At 51.3% G+C, this 18867-nt stretch overlaps 7 non-coding genes across 7 annotated transcripts; 1 reads left to right on the top strand and 6 right to left on the bottom strand.

Moving 5' to 3' along the window:
* Positions 1–2690: 2690 nt before the first annotated feature.
* trnay-gua (transfer RNA tyrosine (anticodon GUA)) lies at positions 2691–2783 on the bottom strand. The gene is made up of 2 exons: positions 2747–2783; positions 2691–2726 (listed from the first exon to the last, which is right to left on the bottom strand). It is a non-coding gene; the product is annotated as a tRNA-Tyr (tRNA).
* Positions 2784–5541: 2758 nt separating this feature from the next.
* Positions 5542–5634, bottom strand: trnay-gua (transfer RNA tyrosine (anticodon GUA)). The gene is made up of 2 exons: positions 5598–5634; positions 5542–5577 (listed from the first exon to the last, which is right to left on the bottom strand). It is a non-coding gene; the product is annotated as a tRNA-Tyr (tRNA).
* A 2758-nt stretch (positions 5635–8392) lies between these two features.
* On the bottom strand, positions 8393–8485 carry trnay-gua (transfer RNA tyrosine (anticodon GUA)). The gene is made up of 2 exons: positions 8449–8485; positions 8393–8428 (listed from the first exon to the last, which is right to left on the bottom strand). It is a non-coding gene; the product is annotated as a tRNA-Tyr (tRNA).
* Positions 8486–11243: 2758 nt separating this feature from the next.
* trnay-gua (transfer RNA tyrosine (anticodon GUA)) lies at positions 11244–11336 on the bottom strand. The gene is made up of 2 exons: positions 11300–11336; positions 11244–11279 (listed from the first exon to the last, which is right to left on the bottom strand). It is a non-coding gene; the product is annotated as a tRNA-Tyr (tRNA).
* A 2758-nt stretch (positions 11337–14094) lies between these two features.
* On the bottom strand, positions 14095–14187 carry trnay-gua (transfer RNA tyrosine (anticodon GUA)). The gene is made up of 2 exons: positions 14151–14187; positions 14095–14130 (listed from the first exon to the last, which is right to left on the bottom strand). It is a non-coding gene; the product is annotated as a tRNA-Tyr (tRNA).
* Positions 14188–16945: 2758 nt separating this feature from the next.
* trnay-gua (transfer RNA tyrosine (anticodon GUA)) lies at positions 16946–17038 on the bottom strand. Its single transcript has 2 exons — positions 17002–17038; positions 16946–16981 (listed from the first exon to the last, which is right to left on the bottom strand). It is a non-coding gene; the product is annotated as a tRNA-Tyr (tRNA).
* A 1412-nt stretch (positions 17039–18450) lies between these two features.
* On the top strand, positions 18451–18523 carry trnar-acg (transfer RNA arginine (anticodon ACG)). The gene has a single exon. It is a non-coding gene; the product is annotated as a tRNA-Arg (tRNA).
* The last annotated feature ends 344 nt before the right edge of the window (positions 18524–18867 follow it).

Genomic DNA, 18867 nt, shown 5'->3' with positions numbered 1-18867 from the left:
GAACGTGCCAGCGAGCGAAACTCAAGTCGTGGACAACTCTTTGCACAGGAAGAATTGGGATCGGAATTCCTCCTCCCCACCCCCACCTCCCGCCCCCCGACTGGACTTTAAAACTGGACTTTGTGGAGTATGGGGAAGGAACCCCAACCCTCACGGACAATAGTACTGTGAATGAGAGCCAAAACCTTACACAAAGCACACGTTGTGTACTTGTAAAATTTAGAGTGCTGCCTTGAGCAAATTGTGGCATTGTGCAGGTGCAACCTATTGGGAGAAGAAGAGCTGGCGCCACTGTTGAGTGCCAAGAACTGGCCGAGCGGAGCGGAGCTAAGAAAGAAGTGGAAAATACAGGCATCGATCCCGCTACCTCTCGCATGCAAAGCGAGCGCTCTACCACTTGAGCTAATTCCCCAGTGTTGTTGGGGTTGTTAGCCTAGCTTGTTTAGCAGGAACTCCTCAGCACCACCCTCAACTTGGTCCGTGAGCAGCAGGGAAATCCTGCTTCGGCTTGGCCGGCTGCCTCAAGGCATTCAATGCTTTGCTCCAATCAGCATGTGCGAGCACCAGCAGGCGAGCAGCTGCAGGACCGCAAGCCAGAAAAATGATGAAAGAAGCCGAAAAGAGCTGGAGCTGACGGAAGGCAAGCGAAGTGAGCGGAAACTAGCAACCGCCACCAGTGTGAAGGAGCAGCCGAGAAGCCCGTGTGACTGACAGGAGGCTTCTTTTTCTTCCAAGGAAGTACTGAGTGTTTGGAAGAGTTACTGCTCCACGGAGCTGCTTGTACGCACCACAGAATGTCGCACGTGAAATGCTGGCAAGTACAGTGAGGCACCTCTTGTAGTGTAATGAGAGAAACTGATCTGTATTGCACTTGATGTCATGTCAAATTTCAACTGTTATGTAATGTATGCTTGCAAATGTTATCAAAAAAGTCTCTTTTTGGAAAGAAAAAGCAACGGTCTGCTGGCGCACAGAAGCAGCTGCACATGTGAAACAGCTGTGTGCAGGGTGTTTTCAGAGAGCAAAGGAGACATTCTGCGCATTGGCGACAACATGTTCCTTCAAAGCAACCTGTCAAGTTAAGAGCACTGGCTTCGGCTAATTGCTGCTTACTCCAAAATGGCAGCTGCACCTTTGAGCTGGAATTGCGGCAGAAACCTAAGGATAACCTTGCTTTGCATGCTCGTGTACTTCACCACTGTTCAAGCTCAAGCATGGAAGGGAAGCAGTGAAGGTGATTCTCTTTGCTGATTGATCACCAAGCGACTCTGACCATTCCCACCCGTGGAGCTGCAAACACTGCAGCTGTGCAGACTGTGAGCTGCAAGTACAAAAGTACCTTTGGGGCCAGTGGCGCAATGGATAATGTGTCTGACTACGGAACAGAAGATTGTAGGTTCGACTCTGACTTGGCTCGTGCTGTTTTTGTACAAACTATGCATTGTGACTTTCTGCGCTTGCGAGCTGGCCGTGCTGCCTGATTCCTTGCAGGGCAAGTGCCTTCATAGCGGCGTAGGCATTTTTCACTCTCAAAATGCGAAGCTCCTCAATGCAATCCGCACTCAAAGTATGCAATGCTGCAAAGCCTTTTCTTTTCCCTTTCACTCAACTCAGCTTTCCAAGGTGGAAAAGTCAAGAAGCCTTGCTTGCCACAGCACAAGAAAGGATATGAAGCCTTTTCAGCACTTTGTGACTGAGCAGGTGCAACCAATTGGGAGAAGAAGAGCCGGCGCCACTGTTGAGTGCCAAGAACTGGCCGAGCGGAGCGGAGCTAAGAAAGAAATGGAGAATGCAGGCATCGATCCCGCTACCTCTTGCATGCAAAGCGAGCGCTCTACCACTTGAGCTAATTCCCCAGTGTTGTTGGGGTTGTTAGCCTAGCTTGTTTGGCAGGAGCTCCTCAGCACCACCCTCAACTTGGTCCGTGAGCAGCAGGGAAATCCTGCTTCGGCTTGGCCGGCTGCCTCAAGGCATTCAATGCTTTGCTCCAATCAGCATGTGCGAGCACCAGCAGGCGAGCAGCTGCAGGACCGCAAGCCACAATAACCATGGACGAAGCCAAAAAGAGCCGGAGCTTGCGCAAGGCAAGCCAGCTGAGCGGAAACGAGCAGCCACCCCAAGCGTCAGGGTGCAGCCTAGAACCCTGTCTGACTGACACAAGATTTCTTTTGTTTTCTAGTGAGTGCTGAGCATACTACTTCAAAGAACTCCCTGCTTGGGGCAGCTGACGCAAAAGGGTGCGTGAGGAAAGGCCACTCTGTAAGAGTCTGGCGCCATAGTATAGCGAGCGGCTGGAAACTGTGTAAAAGCCCTGGGGCTGTGGCAGCGGAGAATGTTGGTGATGAAATGTAAATGTACATTGTAAATATAAGCTAGTTCGGCAAGTGTAGTGAGGCAGCTGATGTAGTGTATTGAAAGTAAGGGATGTGCATTGCACTTTATCGGAGGTGAAATTTGAAGAGTTGTGTAATGTTGTGTCGGAAGTGTATTTTTGAGGTACAGGGCTGTGTGCTGAGCAGCAGGTGCAAGTGCAGAAGTGAAAGAACTGTGTGCGGGCTGTTATGAGAGAGGAAAAGGGTGTTGGTGCGCCTTGTTCGCAAGATCTGAGCGCGTTGTGTACTTGTGAAATTTAGAGTGCTGCCTCGAGCAAATTGTGGCATTGTGCAGACGTAGTGGAAAAAGGCCGTTGTTCCTTCGAGCCGGAATTGAACCAGCGACCTAAGGATGTCAGTGTTTTGTTTTTCTTCTACAGTCCTCCGCTCTACCAGCTGAGCTATCGAAGGGGCTGGAGTTGTGGCACATGCAGCTGATTTAGTGCCATGCACTTTTGGCCACTCAGGGCCTTGTGCGCCTATTGATGGCGCAGCACTGTGGCACCGTGAGCCGCCAGCTGCTCCCCGCAGCTTGTGCGAGTAGTGTAATGGATAAGGCTTCCGTCTGTGCATCGCAAGCTGATAGCGTGCACTCCTTCCTGGCTGGCAGATTTATGCAAACTTTGCATTATGACTCGGGACACCAGGCAAGCTGACTTACTTGGGCGCGCCACCTTTGGCGTCGCTTTCTCAAGTCCCTTCTCAGCGCAGTAGGCACTCTCATTATCTGAAAGTCCTGACTTGGCAATGCCAAGTGACGCACACCACGATAAGCATCAACTGCTGCGAGAGGAACTTCAACGCGGTGAAAGCCGCACTTTGGTCTGTCCGAATTTTGCTGGTCTTCCGGTGCGAGGAGCTGTCGACGACCGAGCGTTGCCGATTGGCACATTCCAAGGTCCAGGACTATGTCCCGAGGGACGCACTGAAGCTTGGCAGGTGTCCCTCCTAGTTGACCTGCGGCCTGCAAGGAAATCCTGCTTCCGGTTGGCCGCCTGCGAGAACATATTCAATGCTTTGCTCCAGTCAGCATGTCTGAGCACCAGCAGGCGAGCAGCTGCAGGACCGCAAGCCAGAAAAATGATGAAAGAAGCCGAAAAGAGCTGGAGCTGACGGAAGGCAAGCGAAGTGAGCGGAAACTAGCAACCGCCACCAGTGTGAAGGAGCAGCCGAGAAGCCCGTGTGACTGACAGGAGGCTTCTTTTTCTTCCAAGGAAGTACTGAGTGTTTGGAAGAGTTACTGCTCCACGGAGCTGCTTGTACGCACCACAGAATGTCGCACGTGAAATGCTGGCAAGTACAGTGAGGCACCTCTTGTAGTGTAATGAGAGAAACTGATCTGTATTGCACTTGATGTCATGTCAAATTTCAACTGTTATGTAATGTATGCTTGCAAATTTTATCAAAAAAGTCTCTTTTTGGAAAGAAAAAGCAACGGTCTGCTGGCGCACAGAAGCAGCTGCACATGTGAAACAGCTGTGTGCAGGGTGTTTTCAGAGAGCAAAGGAGACATTCTGCGCATTGGCGACAACATGTTCCTTCAAAGCAACCTGTCAAGTTAAGAGCACTGGCTTCGGCTAATTGCTGCTTACTCCAAAATGGCAGCTGCACCTTTGAGCTGGAATTGCGGCAGAAACCTAAGGATAACCTTGCTTTGCATGCTCGTGTACTTCACCACTGTTCAAGCTCAAGCATGGAAGGGAAGCAGTGAAGGTGATTCTCTTTGCTGATTGATCACCAAGCGACTCTGACCATTCCCACCCGTGGAGCTGCAAACACTGCAGCTGTGCAGACTGTGAGCTGCAAGTGCAAAAGTACCTTTGGGGCCAGTGGCGCAATGGATAATGTGTCTGACTACGGAACAGAAGATTGTAGGTTCGACTCTGACTTGGCTCGTGCTGTTTTTGTACAAACTATGCATTGTGACTTTCTGCGCTTGCGAGCTGGCCGTGCTGCCTGATTCCTTGCAGGGCAAGTGCCTTCATAGCGGCGTAGGCATTTTTCACTCTCAAAATGCGAAGCTCCTCAATGCAATCCGCACTCAAAGTATGCAATGCTGCAAAGCCTTTTCTTTTCCCTTTCACTCAACTCAGCTTTCCAAGGTGGAAAAGTCAAGAAGCCTTGCTTGCCACAGCACAAGAAAGGATATGAAGCCTTTTCAGCACTTTGTGACTGAGCAGGTGCAACCAATTGGGAGAAGAAGAGCCGGCGCCACTGTTGAGTGCCAAGAACTGGCCGAGCGGAGCGGAGCTAAGAAAGAAATGGAGAATGCAGGCATCGATCCCGCTACCTCTCGCATGCAAAGCGAGCGCTCTACCACTTGAGCTAATTCCCCAGTGTTGTTGGGGTTGTTAGCCTAGCTTGTTTGGCAGGAGCTGCTCAGCACCACCCTCAACTTGGTCCGTGAGCAGCAGGGAAATCCTGCTTCGGCTTGGCCGGCTGCCTCAAGGCATTCAATGCTTTGCTCCAATCAGCATGTGCGAGCACCAGCAGGCGAGCAGCTGCAGGACCGCAAGCCACAATAACCATGGACGAAGCCAAAAAGAGCCGGAGCTTGCGCAAGGCAAGCCAGCTGAGCGGAAACGAGCAGCCACCCCAAGCGTCAGGGTGCAGCCTAGAACCCTGTCTGACTGACACAAGATTTCTTTTGTTTTCTAGTGAGTGCTGAGCATACTACTTCAAAGAACTCCCTGCTTGGGGCAGCTGACGCAAAAGGGTGCGTGAGGAAAGGCCACTCTGTAAGAGTCTGGCGCCATAGTATAGCGAGCGGCTGGAAACTGTGTAAAAGCCCTGGGGCTGTGGCAGCGGAGAATGTTGGTGATGAAATGTAAATGTACATTGTAAATATAAGCTAGTTCGGCAAGTGTAGTGAGGCAGCTGATGTAGTGTATTGAAAGTAAGGGATGTGCATTGCACTTTATCGGAGGTGAAATTTGAAGAGTTGTGTAATGTTGTGTCGGAAGTGTATTTTTGAGGTACAGGGCTGTGTGCTGAGCAGCAGGTGCAAGTGCAGAAGTGAAAGAACTGTGTGCGGGCTGTTATGAGAGAGGAAAAGGGTGTTGGTGCGCCTTGTTCGCAAGATCTGAGCGCGTTGTGTACTTGTGAAATTTAGAGTGCTGCCTCGAGCAAATTGTGGCATTGTGCAGACGTAGTGGAAAAAGGCCGTTGTTCCTTCGAGCAGGAATTGAACCAGCGACCTAAGGATGTCAGTGTTTTGTTTTTCTTCTACAGTCCTCCGCTCTACCAGCTGAGCTATCGAAGGGGCTGGAGTTGTGGCACATGCAGCTGATTTAGTGCCATGCACTTTTGGCCACTCAGGGCCTTGTGCGCCTATTGATGGCGCAGCACTGTGGCACCGTGAGCCGCCAGCTGCTCCCCGCAGCTTGTGCGAGTAGTGTAATGGATAAGGCTTCCGTCTGTGCATCGCAAGCTGATAGCGTGCACTCCTTCCTGGCTGGCAGATTTATGCAAACTTTGCATTATGACTCGGGACACCAGGCAAGCTGACTTACTTGGGCGCGCCACCTTTGGCGTCGCTTTCTCAAGTCCCTTCTCAGCGCAGTAGGCACTCTCATTATCTGAAAGTCCTGACTTGGCAATGCCAAGTGACGCACACCACGATAAGCATCAACTGCTGCGAGAGGAACTTCAACGCGGTGAAAGCCGCACTTTGGTCTGTCCGAATTTTGCTGGTCTTCCGGTGCGAGGAGCTGTCGACGACCGAGCGTTGCCGATTGGCACATTCCAAGGTCCAGGACTATGTCCCGAGGGACGCACTGAAGCTTGGCAGGTGTCCCTCCTAGTTGACCTGCGGCCTGCAAGGAAATCCTGCTTCCGGTTGGCCGCCTGCGAGAACATATTCAATGCTTTGCTCCAGTCAGCATGTCTGAGCACCAGCAGGCGAGCAGCTGCAGGACCGCAAGCCAGAAAAATGATGAAAGAAGCCGAAAAGAGCTGGAGCTGACGGAAGGCAAGCGAAGTGAGCGGAAACTAGCAACCGCCACCAGTGTGAAGGAGCAGCCGAGAAGCCCGTGTGACTGACAGGAGGCTTCTTTTTCTTCCAAGGAAGTACTGAGTGTTTGGAAGAGTTACTGCTCCACGGAGCTGCTTGTACGCACCACAGAATGTCGCACGTGAAATGCTGGCAAGTACAGTGAGGCACCTCTTGTAGTGTAATGAGAGAAACTGATCTGTATTGCACTTGATGTCATGTCAAATTTCAACTGTTATGTAATGTATGCTTGCAAATTTTATCAAAAAAGTCTCTTTTTGGAAAGAAAAAGCAACGGTCTGCTGGCGCACAGAAGCAGCTGCACATGTGAAACAGCTGTGTGCAGGGTGTTTTCAGAGAGCAAAGGAGACATTCTGCGCATTGGCGACAACATGTTCCTTCAAAGCAACCTGTCAAGTTAAGAGCACTGGCTTCGGCTAATTGCTGCTTACTCCAAAATGGCAGCTGCACCTTTGAGCTGGAATTGCGGCAGAAACCTAAGGATAACCTTGCTTTGCATGCTCGTGTACTTCACCACTGTTCAAGCTCAAGCATGGAAGGGAAGCAGTGAAGGTGATTCTCTTTGCTGATTGATCACCAAGCGACTCTGACCATTCCCACCCGTGGAGCTGCAAACACTGCAGCTGTGCAGACTGTGAGCTGCAAGTGCAAAAGTACCTTTGGGGCCAGTGGCGCAATGGATAATGTGTCTGATTACGGAACAGAAGATTGTAGGTTCGACTCTGACTTGGCTCGTGCTGTTTTTGTACAAACTATGCATTGTGACTTTCTGCGCTTGCGAGCTGGCCGTGCTGCCTGATTCCTTGCAGGGCAAGTGCCTTCATAGCGGCGTAGGCATTTTTCACTCTCAAAATGCGAAGCTCCTCAATGCAATCCGCACTCAAAGTATGCAATGCTGCAAAGCCTTTTCTTTTCCCTTTCACTCAACTCAGCTTTCCAAGGTGGAAAAGTCAAGAAGCCTTGCTTGCCACAGCACAAGAAAGGATATGAAGCCTTTTCAGCACTTTGTGACTGAGCAGGTGCAACCAATTGGGAGAAGAAGAGCCGGCGCCACTGTTGAGTGCCAAGAACTGGCCGAGCGGAGCGGAGCTAAGAAAGAAATGGAGAATGCAGGCATCGATCCCGCTACCTCTCGCATGCAAAGCGAGCGCTCTACCACTTGAGCTAATTCCCCAGTGTTGTTGGGGTTGTTAGCCTAGCTTGTTTGGCAGGAGCTCCTCAGCACCACCCTCAACTTGGTCCGTGAGCAGCAGGGAAATCCTGCTTCGGCTTGGCCGGCTGCCTCAAGGCATTCAATGCTTTGCTCCAATCAGCATGTGCGAGCACCAGCAGGCGAGCAGCTGCAGGACCGCAAGCCACAATAACCATGGACGAAGCCAAAAAGAGCCGGAGCTTGCGCAAGGCAAGCCAGCTGAGCGGAAACGAGCAGCCACCCCAAGCGTCAGGGTGCAGCCTAGAACCCTGTCTGACTGACACAAGATTTCTTTTGTTTTCTAGTGAGTGCTGAGCATACTACTTCAAAGAACTCCCTGCTTGGGGCAGCTGACGCAAAAGGGTGCGTGAGGAAAGGCCACTCTGTAAGAGTCTGGCGCCATAGTATAGCGAGCGGCTGGAAACTGTGTAAAAGCCCTGGGGCTGTGGCAGCGGAGAATGTTGGTGATGAAATGTAAATGTACATTGTAAATATAAGCTAGTTCGGCAAGTGTAGTGAGGCAGCTGATGTAGTGTATTGAAAGTAAGGGATGTGCATTGCACTTTATCGGAGGTGAAATTTGAAGAGTTGTGTAATGTTGTGTCGGAAGTGTATTTTTGAGGTACAGGGCTGTGTGCTGAGCAGCAGGTGCAAGTGCAGAAGTGAAAGAACTGTGTGCGGGCTGTTATGAGAGAGGAAAAGGGTGTTGGTGCGCCTTGTTCGCAAGATCTGAGCGCGTTGTGTACTTGTGAAATTTAGAGTGCTGCCTCGAGCAAATTGTGGCATTGTGCAGACGTAGTGGAAAAAGGCCGTTGTTCCTTCGAGCCGGAATTGAACCAGCGACCTAAGGATGTCAGTGTTTTGTTTTTCTTCTACAGTCCTCCGCTCTACCAGCTGAGCTATCGAAGGGGCAGGAGTTGTGGCACATGCAGCTGATTTAGTGCCATGCACTTTTGGCCACTCAGGGCCTTGTGCGCCTATTGATGGCGCAGCACTGTGGCACCGTGAGCCGCCAGCTGCTCCCCGCAGCTTGTGCGAGTAGTGTAATGGATAAGGCTTCCGTCTGTGGATCGCAAGCTGATAGCGTGCACTCCTTCCTGGCTGGCAGATTTATGCAAACTTTGCATTATGACTCGGGACACCAGGCAAGCTGACTTACTTGGGCGCGCCACCTTTGGCGTCGCTTTCTCAAGTCCCTTCTCAGCGCAGTAGGCACTCTCATTATCTGAAAGTCCTGACTTGGCAATGCCAAGTGACGCACACCACGATAAGCATCAACTGCTGCGAGAGGAACTTCAACGCGGTGAAAGCCGCACTTTGGTCTGTCCGAATTTTGCTGGTCTTCCGGTGCGAGGAGCTGTCGACGACCGAGCGTTGCCGATTGGCACATTCCAAGGTCCAGGACTATGTCCCGAGGGACGCACTGAAGCTTGGCAGGTGTCCCTCCTAGTTGACCTGCGGCCTGCAAGGAAATCCTGCTTCCGGTTGGCCGCCTGCGAGAACATATTCAATGCTTTGCTCCAGTCAGCATGTCTGAGCACCAGCAGGCGAGCAGCTGCAGGACCGCAAGCCAGAAAAATGATGAAAGAAGCCGAAAAGAGCTGGAGCTGACGGAAGGCAAGCGAAGTGAGCGGAAACTAGCAACCGCCACCAGTGTGAAGGAGCAGCCGAGAAGCCCGTGTGACTGACAGGAGGCTTCTTTTTCTTCCAAGGAAGTACTGAGTGTTTGGAAGAGTTACTGCTCCACGGAGCTGCTTGTACGCACCACAGAATGTCGCACGTGAAATGCTGGCAAGTACAGTGAGGCACCTCTTGTAGTGTAATGAGAGAAACTGATCTGTATTGCACTTGATGTCATGTCAAATTTCAACTGTTATGTAATGTATGCTTGCAAATTTTATCAAAAAAGTCTCTTTTTGGAAAGAAAAAGCAACGGTCTGCTGGCGCACAGAAGCAGCTGCACATGTGAAACAGCTGTGTGCAGGGTGTTTTCAGAGAGCAAAGGAGACATTCTGCGCATTGGCGACAACATGTTCCTTCAAAGCAACCTGTCAAGTTAAGAGCACTGGCTTCGGCTAATTGCTGCTTACTCCAAAATGGCAGCTGCACCTTTGAGCTGGAATTGCGGCAGAAACCTAAGGATAACCTTGCTTTGCATGCTCGTGTACTTCACCACTGTTCAAGCTCAAGCATGGAAGGGAAGCAGTGAAGGTGATTCTCTTTGCTGATTGATCACCAAGCGACTCTGACCATTCCCACCCGTGGAGCTGCAAACACTGCAGCTGTGCAGACTGTGAGCTGCAAGTGCAAAAGTACCTTTGGGGCCAGTGGCGCAATGGATAATGTGTCTGACTACGCATCAGCAGATTGTAGGTTCGACTCTGACCTGGCTCGTGCTGTTTTTGTACAAACTATGCATTGTGACTTTCTGCGCTTGCGAGCTGGCCGTGCTGCCTGATTCCTTGCAGGGCAAGTGCCTTCATAGCGGCGTAGGCATTTTTCACTCTCAAAATGCGAAGCTCCTCAATGCAATCCGCACTCAAAGTATGCAATGCTGCAAAGCCTTTTCTTTTCCCCTTCACTCAACTCAGCTTTCCAAGGTGGAAAAGTCAAGAAGCCTTGCTTGCCACAGCACAAGAAAGGATATGAAGCCTTTTCAGCACTTTGTGGCTGAGCAGGTGCAACCAATTGGGAGAAGAAGAGCCGGCGCCACTGTTGAGTGCCAAGAACTGGCCGAGCGGAGCGGAGCTAAGAAAGAAGTGGAGAATGCAGGCATCGATCCCGCTACCTCTCGCATGCAAAGCGAGCGCTCTACCACTTGAGCTAATTCCCCAGTGTTGTTGGGGTTGTTAGCCTAGCTTGTTTGGCAGGAGCTCCTCAGCACCACCCTCAACTTGGTCCGTGAGCAGCAGGGAAATCCTGCTTCGGCTTGGCCGGCTGCCTCAAGGCATTCAATGCTTTGCTCCAATCAGCATGTGCGAGCACCAGCAGGCGAGCAGCTGCAGGACCGCAAGCCACAATAACCATGGACGAAGCCAAAAAGAGCCGGAGCTTGCGCAAGGCAAGCCAGCTGAGCGGAAACGAGCAGCCACCCCGAGCGTCAGGGTGCAGCCTAGAACCCTGTCTGACTGACACAAGATTTCTTTTGTTTTCTAGTGAGTGCTGAGCATACTACTTCAAAGAACTCCCTGCTTGGGGCAGCTGACGCAAAAGGGTGCGTGAGGAAAGGCCACTCTGTAAGAGTCTGGCGCCATAGTATAGCGAGCGGCTGGAAACTGTGTAAAAGCCCTGGGGCTGTGGCAGCGGAGAATGTTGGTGATGAAATGTAAATGTACATTGTAAATATAAGCTAGTTCGGCAAGTGTAGTGAGGCAGCTGATGTAGTGTATTGAAAGTAAGGGATGTGCATTGCACTTTATCGGAGGTGAAATTTGAAGAGTTGTGTAATGTTGTGTCGGAAGTGTATTTTTGAGGTACAGGGCTGTGTGCTGAGCAGCAGGTGCAAGTGCAGAAGTGAAAGAACTGTGTGCGGGCTGTTATGAGAGAGGAAAAGGGGGTTGGTGCGCCTTGTTCGCAAGATCCGAGCGCGTTGTGTACTTGTGAAATTTAGAGTGCTGCCTCGAGCAAATTGTGGCATTGTGCAGACGTAGTGGAAAAAGGCCGTTGTTCCTTCGAGCCGGAATTGAACCAGCGACCTAAGGATGTCAGTGTTTTGATTTTCCTCTACAGTCCTCCGCTCTACCAGCTGAGCTATCGAAGGGGCAGGAGTTGTGGCACATGCAGCTGATTTAGTGCCATGCACTTTTGGCCACTCAGGGCCTTGTGCGCCTATTGATGGCGCAGCACTGTGGCACCGTGAGCCGCCAGCTGCTCCCCGCAGCTTGTGCGAGTAGTGTAATGGATAAGGCTTCCGTCTGTGGATCGCAAGCTGATAGCGTGCACTCCTTCCTGGCTGGCAGATTTATGCAAACTTTGCATTATGACTCGGGACACCAGGCAAGCTGACTTACTTGGGCGCGCCACCTTTGGCGTCGCTTTCTCAAGTCCCTTCTCAGCGCAGTAGGCACTCTCATTATCTGAAAGTCCTGACTTGGCAATGCCAAGTGACGCACACCACGATAAGCATCAACTGCTGCGAGAGGAACTTCAACGCGGTGAAAGCCGCACTTTGGTCTGTCCGAATTTTGCTGGTCTTCCGGTGCGAGGAGCTGTCGACGACCGAGCGTTGCCGATTGGCACATTCCAAGGTCCAGGACTATGTCCCGAGGGACGCACTGAAGCTTGGCAGGTGTCCCTCCTAGTTGACCTGCGGCCTGCAAGGAAATCCTGCTTCCGGTTGGCCGCCTGCGAGAACATATTCAATGCTTTGCTCCAGTCAGCATGTCTGAGCACCAGCAGGCGAGCAGCTGCAGGACCGCAAGCCAGAAAAATGATGAAAGAAGCCGAAAAGAGCTGGAGCTGACGGAAGGCAAGCGAAGTGAGCGGAAACTAGCAACCGCCACCAGTGTGAAGGAGCAGCCGAGAAGCCCGTGTGACTGACAGGAGGCTTCTTTTTCTTCCAAGGAAGTACTGAGTGTTTGGAAGAGTTACTGCTCCACGGAGCTGCTTGTACGCACCACAGAATGTCGCACGTGAAATGCTGGCAAGTACAGTGAGGCACCTCTTGTAGTGTAATGAGAGAAACTGATCTGTATTGCACTTGATGTCATGTCAAATTTCAACTGTTATGTAATGTATGCTTGCAAATTTTATCAAAAAAGTCTCTTTTTGGAAAGAAAAAGCAACGGTCTGCTGGCGCACAGAAGCAGCTGCACATGTGAAACAGCTGTGTGCAGGGTGTTTTCAGAGAGCAAAGGAGACATTCTGCGCATTGGCGACAACATGTTCCTTCAAAGCAACCTGTCAAGTTAAGAGCACTGGCTTCGGCTAATTGCTGCTTACTCCAAAATGGCAGCTGCACCTTTGAGCTGGAATTGCGGCAGAAACCTAAGGATAACCTTGCTTTGCATGCTCGTGTACTTCACCACTGTTCAAGCTCAAGCATGGAAGGGAAGCAGTGAAGGTGATTCTCTTTGCTGATTGATCACCAAGCGACTCTGACCATTCCCACCCGCGGAGCTGCAAACACTGCAGCTGTGCAGACTGTGAGCTGCAAGTGCAAAAGTACCTTTGGGGCCAGTGGCGCAATGGATAATGTGTCTGACTACGAATCAGCAGATTGTAGGTTCGACTCTGACCTGGCTCGTGCTGTTTTTGTACAAACTATGCATTGTGACTTTCTGCGCTTGCGAGCTGGCCGTGCTGCCTGATTCCTTGCAGGGCAAGTGCCTTCATAGCGGCGTAGGCATTTTTCACTCTCAAAATGCGAAGCTCCTCAATGCAATCCGCACTCAAAGTATGCAATGCTGCAAAGCCTTTTCTTTTCCCCTTCACTCAACTCAGCTTTCCAAGGTGGAAAAGTCAAGAAGCCTTGCTTGCCACAGCACAAGAAAGGATATGAAGCCTTTTCAGCACTTTGTGGCTGAGCAGGTGCAACCAATTGGGAGAAGAAGAGCCGGCGCCACTGTTGAGTGCCAAGAACTGGCCGAGCGGAGCGGAGCTAAGAAAGAAGTGGAGAATGCAGGCATCGATCCCGCTACCTCTCGCATGCAAAGCGAGCGCTCTACCACTTGAGCTAATTCCCCAGTGTTGTTGGGGTTGTTAGCCTAGCTTGTTTGGCAGGAGCTCCTCAGCACCACCCTCAACTTGGTCCGTGAGCAGCAGGGAAATCCTGCTTCGGCTTGGCCGGCTGCCTCAAGGCATTCAATGCTTTGCTCCAATCAGCATGTGCGAGCACCAGCAGGCGAGCAGCTGCAGGACCGCAAGCCACAATAACCATGGACGAAGCCAAAAAGAGCCGGAGCTTGCGCAAGGCAAGCCAGCTGAGCGGAAACGAGCAGCCACCCCGAGCGTCAGGGTGCAGCCTAGAACCCTGTCTGACTGACACAAGATTTCTTTTGTTTTCTAGTGAGTGCTGAGCATACTACTTCAAAGAACTCCCTGCTTGGGGCAGCTGACGCAAAAGGGTGCGTGAGGAAAGGCCACTCTGTAAGAGTCTGGCGCCATAGTATAGCGAGCGGCTGGAAACTGTGTAAAAGCCCTGGGGCTGTGGCAGCGGAGAATGTTGGTGATGAAATGTAAATGTACATTGTAAATATAAGCTAGTTCGGCAAGTGTAGTGAGGCAGCTGATGTAGTGTATTGAAAGTAAGGGATGTGCATTGCACTTTATCGGAGGTGAAATTTGAAGAGTTGTGTAATGTTGTGTCGGAAGTGTATTTTTGAGGTACAGGGCTGTGTGCTGAGCAGCAGGTGCAAGTGCAGAAGTGAAAGAACTGTGTGCGGGCTGTTATGAGAGAGGAAAAGGGGGTTGGTGCGCCTTGTTCGCAAGATCCGAGCGCGTTGTGTACTTGTGAAATTTAGAGTGCTGCCTCGAGCAAATTGTGGCATTGTGCAGACGTAGTGGAAAAAGGCCGTTGTTCCTTCGAGCCGGAATTGAACCAGCGACCTAAGGATGTCAGTGTTTTGATTTTCCTCTACAGTCCTCCGCTCTACCAGCTGAGCTATCGAAGGGGCAGGAGTTGTGGCACATGCAGCTGATTTAGTGCCATGCACTTTTGGCCACTCAGGGCCTTGTGCGCCTATTGATGGCGCAGCACTGTGGCACCGTGAGCCGCCAGCTGCTCCCCGCAGCTTGTGCGAGTAGTGTAATGGATAAGGCTTCCGTCTGTGGATCGCAAGCTGATAGCGTGCACTCCTTCCTGGCTGGCAGATTTATGCAAACTTTGCATTATGACTCGGGACACCAGGCAAGCTGACTTACTTGGGCGCGCCACCTTTGGCGTCGCTTTCTCAAGTCCCTTCTCAGCGCAGTAGGCACTCTCATTATCTGAAAGTCCTGACTTGGCAATGCCAAGTGACGCACACCACGATAAGCATCAACTGCTGCGAGAGGAACTTCAACGCGGTGAAAGCCGCACTTTGGTCTGTCCGAATTTTGCTGGTCTTCCGGTGCGAGGAGCTGTCGACGACCGAGCGTTGCCGATTGGCACATTCCAAGGTCCAGGACTATGTCCCGAGGGACGCACTGAAGCTTGGCAGGTGTCCCTCCTAGTTGACCTGCGGCCTGCAAGGAAATCCTGCTTCCGGTTGGCCGCCTGCGAGAACATATTCAATGCTTTGCTCCAGTCAGCATGTCTGAGCACCAGCAGGCGAGCAGCTGCAGGACCGCAAGCCAGAAAAATGATGAAAGAAGCCGAAAAGAGCTGGAGCTGACGGAAGGCAAGCGAAGTGAGCGGAAACTAGCAACCGCCACCAGTGTGAAGGAGCAGCCGAGAAGCCTGTGTGACTGACAGGAGGCTTCTTTTTTTTCCAAGGAAGTACTGAGTGTTTGGAAGAGTTACTGCTCCACGGAGCTGCTTGTACGCACCACAGAATGTCGCACGTGAAATGCTGGCAAGTACAGTGAGGCACCTCTTGTAGTGTAATGAGAGAAACTGATCTGTATTGCACTTGATGTCATGTCAAATTTCAACTGTTATGTAATGTATGCTTGCAAATTTTATCAAAAAAGTCTCTTTTTGGAAAGAAAAAGCAACGGTCTGCTGGCGCACAGAAGCAGCTGCACATGTGAAACAGCTGTGTGCAGGGTGTTTTCAGAGAGCAAAGGAGACATTCTGCGCATTGGCGACAACATGTTCCTTCAAAGCAACCTGTCAAGTTAAGAGCACTGGCTTCGGCTAATTGCTGCTTACTCCAAAATGGCAGCTGCACCTTTGAGCTGGAATTGCGGCAGAAACCTAAGGATAACCTTGCTTTGCATGCTCGTGTACTTCACCACTGTTCAAGCTCAAGCATGGAAGGGAAGCAGTGAAGGTGATTCTCTTTGCTGATTGATCACCAAGCGACTCTGACCATTCCCACCCGTGGAGCTGCAAACACTGCAGCTGTGCAGACTGTGAGCTGCAAGTGCAAAAGTACCTTTGGGGCCAGTGGCGCAATGGATAATGTGTCTGACTACGGATCAGCAGATTGTAGGTTCGACTCTGACCTGGCTCGTGCTGTTTTTGTACAAACTATGCATTGTGACTTTCTGCGCTTGCGAGCTGGCCGTGCTGCCTGATTCCTTGCAGGGCAAGTGCCTTCATAGCGGCGTAGGCATTTTTCACTCTCAAAATGCGAAGCTCCTCAATGCAATCCGCACTCAAAGTATGCAATGCTGCAAAGCCTTTTCTTTTCCCCTTCACTCAACTCAGCTTTCCAAGGTGGAAAAGTCAAGAAGCCTTGCTTGCCACAGCACAAGAAAGGATATGAAGCCTTTTCAGCACTTTGTGGCTGAGCAGGTGCAACCAATTGGGAGAAGAAGAGCCGGCGCCACTGTTGAGTGCCAAGAACTGGCCGAGCGGAGCGGAGCTAAGAAAGAAGTGGAGAATGCAGGCATCGATCCCGCTACCTCTCGCATGCAAAGCGAGCGCTCTACCACTTGAGCTAATTCCCCAGTGTTGTTGGGGTTGTTAGCCTAGCTTGTTTGGCAGGAGCTCCTCAGCACCACCCTCAACTTGGTCCGTGAGCAGCAGGGAAATCCTGCTTCGGCTTGGCCGGCTGCCTCAAGGCATTCAATGCTTTGCTCCAATCAGCATGTGCGAGCACCAGCAGGCGAGCAGCTGCAGGACCGCAAGCCACAATAACCATGGACGAAGCCAAAAAGAGCCGGAGCTTGCGCAAGGCAAGCCAGCTGAGCGGAAACGAGCAGCCACCCCGAGCGTCAGGGTGCAGCCTAGAACCCTGTCTGACTGACACAAGATTTCTTTTGTTTTCTAGTGAGTGCTGAGCATACTACTTCAAAGAACTCCCTGCTTGGGGCAGCTGACGCAAAAGGGTGCGTGAGGAAAGGCCACTCTGTAAGAGTCTGGCGCCATAGTATAGCGAGCGGCTGGAAACTGTGTAAAAGCCCTGGGGCTGTGGCAGCGGAGAATGTTGGTGATGAAATGTAAATGTACATTGTAAATATAAGCTAGTTCGGCAAGTGTAGTGAGGCAGCTGATGTAGTGTATTGAAAGTAAGGGATGTGCATTGCACTTTATCGGAGGTGAAATTTGAAGAGTTGTGTAATGTTGTGTCGGAAGTGTATTTTTGAGGTACAGGGCTGTGTGCTGAGCAGCAGGTGCAAGTGCAGAAGTGAAAGAACTGTGTGCGGGCTGTTATGAGAGAGGAAAAGGGGGTTGGTGCGCCTTGTTCGCAAGATCCGAGCGCGTTGTGTACTTGTGAAATTTAGAGTGCTGCCTCGAGCAAATTGTGGCATTGTGCAGACGTAGTGGAAAAAGGCCGTTGTTCCTTCGAGCCGGAATTGAACCAGCGACCTAAGGATGTCAGTGTTTTGATTTTCCTCTACAGTCCTCCGCTCTACCAGCTGAGCTATCGAAGGGGCAGGAGTTGTGGCACATGCAGCTGATTTAGTGCCATGCACTTTTGGCCACTCAGGGCCTTGTGCGCCTATTGATGGCGCAGCACTGTGGCACCGTGAGCCGCCAGCTGCTCCCCGCAGCTTGTGCGAGTAGTGTAATGGATAAGGCTTCCGTCTGTGGATCGCAAGCTGATAGCGTGCACTCCTTCCTGGCTGGCAGATTTATGCAAACTTTGCATTATGACTCGGGACACCAGGCAAGCTGACTTACTTGGGCGCGCCACCTTTGGCGTCGCTTTCTCAAGTCCCTTCTCAGCGCAGTAGGCACTCTCATTATCTGAAAGTCCTGACTTGGCAATGCCAAGTGACGCACACCACGATAAGCATCAACTGCTGCGAGAGGAACTTCAACGCGGTGAAAGCCGCACTTTGGTCTGTCCGAATTTTGCTGGTCTTCCGGTGCGAGGAGCTGTCGACGACCGAGCGTTGCCGATTGGCACATTCCAAGGTCCAGGACTATGTCCCGAGGGACGCACTGAAGCTTGGCAGGTGTCCCTCCTAGTTGACCTGCGGCCTGCAAGGAAATCCTGCTTCCGGTTGGCCGCCTGCGAGAACATATTCAATGCTTTGCTCCAGTCAGCATGTCTGAGCACCAGCAGGCGAGCAGCTGCAGGACCGCAAGCCAGAAAAATGATGAAAGAAGCCGAAAAGAGCTGGAGCTGACGGAAGGCAAGCGAAGTGAGCGGAAACTAGCAACCGCCACCAGTGTGAAGGAGCAGCCGAGAAGCCCGTGTGACTGACAGGAGGCTTCTTTTTCTTCCAAGGAAGTACTGAGTGTTTGGAAGAGTTACTGCTCCACGGAGCTGCTTGTACGCACCACAGAATGTCGCACGTGAAATGCTGGCAAGTACAGTGAGGCACCTCTTGTAGTGTAATGAGAGAAACTGATCTGTATTGCACTTGATGTCATGTCAAATTTCAACTGTTATGTAATGTATGCTTGCAAATTTTATCAAAAAAGTCTCTTTTTGGAAAGAAAAAGCAACGGTCTGCTGGCGCACAGAAGCAGCTGCACATGTGAAACAGCTGTGTGCAGGGTGTTTTCAGAGAGCAAAGGAGACATTCTGCGCATTGGCGACAACATGTTCCTTCAAAGCAACCTGTCAAGTTAAGAGCACTGGCTTCGGCTAATTGCTGCTTACTCCAAAATGGCAGCTGCACCTTTGAGCTGGAATTGCGGCAGAAACCTAAGGATAACCTTGCTTTGCATGCTCGTGTACTTCACCACTGTTCAAGCTCAAGCATGGAAGGGAAGCAGTGAAGGTGATTCTCTTTGCTGATTGATCACCAAGCGACTCTGACCATTCCCACCCGTGGAGCTGCAAACACCGCAGCTGTGCAGACTGTGAGCTGCAAGTGCAAATGTGCCTTTGGGGCCAGTGGCGCAATGGATAACGTGTCTGATTACGGATCAGAAGATTGTAGGTTCGACTCCTACCTGGCTCGTGCTGTTTTTGTACAAACTATGCATTGTGACTTTCTGCGCTTGCGAGCTGGCCGTGCTGCCTGATTCCTTGCAGGGCAGGTTCCTTCATAGCGGCGTAGGCATTTTTCACTCTCAAAATGCGAAGCTCCTCAATGCAATCCGCACTCAAAGTATGCAATGCTGCAAAGCCTTTTCTTTTCCCCTTCACTCAACTCAGCTTTCCAAGGTGGAAAAGTCAAGAAGCCTTGCTTGCCACAGCACAAGAAAGGATATGAAGCCTTTTCAGCACTTTGTGGCTGAGCAGGTGCAACCAATTGGGAGAAGAAGAGCCGGCGCCACTGTTGAGTGCCAAGAACTGGCCGAG

The sequence above is a fragment of the Heterodontus francisci genome, chromosome 5 (assembly GCF_036365525.1).
Source record: "Heterodontus francisci isolate sHetFra1 chromosome 5, sHetFra1.hap1, whole genome shotgun sequence".
Classification (NCBI taxonomy): Eukaryota; Metazoa; Chordata; class Chondrichthyes; order Heterodontiformes; family Heterodontidae; genus Heterodontus; species Heterodontus francisci.
The sequence above is the reverse complement of the archived record's forward strand: the minus strand, read 5'-3'. Positions and strand labels throughout refer to the sequence as shown.